We start from the raw sequence: 2,319 nt of genomic DNA on the forward strand, positions 1-2,319 counted from the left end.
TTCCGTCCCAGAAGCAAATTGTCTGCACTGTTCTGGATTGGATCTGATGCTTTTTTTTTGGGTTATTTTCACGGATTGATTTTTGATTTTTTGTGTAGATCAGAAGGAGACAATGACGAGAAAGAAGATAGAGATAAAGAAGATCGATAACATAGCTGCGAGGCAAGTGGCGTTCTCAAAAAGAAGAAAAGGCTTTTCAAGAAAGCGAAGGAACTTGCTACGCTCTGTGAAGCTGAGATTGGTCTCATGGTCTTTTCTTCTACTGGAAAGCTCTACGACTATGCTAGCTCAAGGTCTCTTTCTTCTCTCTGATCAATAATCTTTATCTTAATATATTATATATATATATATATGTAAACCAATATTAGTTATTATATTAGTGTATCACCTTGATTTAATTAATCCGCAATCCCTTTTTTTTACACATGTTTTGAATGCTTTCTTAGCCATTTAAGAATGAGCGAATATTTTCCGTGAAATCGTATGATAGCTTCAGAGAAAACGTGTGAGAATTCTAAAAATAATATGAAGTTGTCTCTGCGTGTGTACTGTGAGGCATGATTGATCATTCAAAACTTGTGCGAAATCTTAATTTCAATTTAAAAAATTCCAACAATGTGATAGCAAAGTTTCTTGAGGTGGGCCTGGATAAGTAGCTTTTAATTTTGGTACTTTTTAAAAAGTTATTAAAAAAAATCGTGAAATGATGAGAGTGGATTTTAAAAATGTTACGGTTTACTCAATTTACACGCCAACAAACTTAATTTTCGTAACTTTTCAAACAGACTTTGTAAATGAGATTTGATTTTCTTATTATTTTTCTATATCATTCTTATGAAAAACACAAGCCATACAAGTATCATTCTTATGAAAAACCACAAGCCATACAAGATGACGAATCCTTTTTTTTTTTTTTTCTCATACGTGTTTAGCTTGCTGATTCTTTTTGAATTGTCAAAGTCTTTCATGTATATTTCTTAATCAAATAGCATGAGAAATTGAGAATATTGAAGTTTGCATTCATATGTACTAAGATATTTTAACAATTAAAATAATGATATATTGGAGTGAATAATATGAATTTTATTTTGTTATATATATAATATTTGAACAATTTATTATATATATTTTCAATATATCAGACTTTATATTTTCTTTAATACTTACAATTTAACATGTCAAATTTAATTTTATTTAAAATTTTTATCACATTTTTAAACATTTCTAATATATTTATTTTTATAACAAAAAATTACAAATCTTATAAATTAATATTCTTTTTTGATAACTGTACATTTAAAAATATATTTCACTATATGTAATTCATATGATTTTCAGTTTACTAGATTGATTTTAGAAAAATGTATCTAAATATATATTTCATTATATCAATTGACTTTCACTAAATTGGCTTTTGTTAAATAAACTTTTAATAAAATTCCTTTTGATTAATGAAAAACCAACAAACATGCACTTAGTGTTTTACCTCTAGAGAAACCATCATATGTAAAAGGCCAGCTAATCAAAAGGAAAAAAAGGATCAGAATAAATTGTAAAAACCTTTCAATGTGGTAAAAGTTTCAATTTCGATAATATATGGCTATTGTGTTGCTTTGAAGCCCATTTCAAGACTTTATTATCACATTATTTGATTGCAAGCAGAAAAACAGAAAATTAAGGGGAAAAGGGGATGGTTGGAGGAGAGAGGAATCACTGTATGCACTTGGATTTTGTAGCAAACACGCAAGTTGGGATATTTATAAATTTTAATTAGGAAAATTGTTATTAAAAACATACGATTTTAATTCTTTTTTATATGGGATTTCATCGTGGATCATAATTGATGGAAATATTTTTCCATGGTCCATGTTAGAAGAAGAGACATCTAAAAACACATTAACATATATAGTTTAATTTTAGACGAAATATAAATGTTTGACAATTTTAGATTTAGATTAATAGGAAATGCATGATTCATTTGAATAGTATTTCTGTTTGACATTGATTGAAAGCTTAACATAAAAACTGACAACAGGATATTATATACTGGATGCTTGCGGCCAAGTGATTTATTCGGTATGATATGTATAAGCAATTGTGATTTGTGTAACACCTCTAAAAAATTGAACATAAAGCGTGAAAAAGAATGCTAATTACTGGGATACGAAACCTATAAAAAAACTTGATCAAGCAATAGAACTCATAATCAAATAAAATTAAAATCAAGAAGTTTAGGGGAAAAAAGAAGGAGAAGAAGTTCCCATCAATTATGTGAGGTCATGTCTGGAAGATGGAATTTCCAGCGGAGGCCTATTACAG

Source organism: Prosopis cineraria, unplaced genomic scaffold (assembly GCF_029017545.1).
Source record: "Prosopis cineraria cultivar Desert tree isolate PC_DT_omini unplaced genomic scaffold, ASM2901754v1 PC203, whole genome shotgun sequence".
Lineage (NCBI taxonomy): Eukaryota > Viridiplantae > Streptophyta > Magnoliopsida > Fabales > Fabaceae > Prosopis > Prosopis cineraria.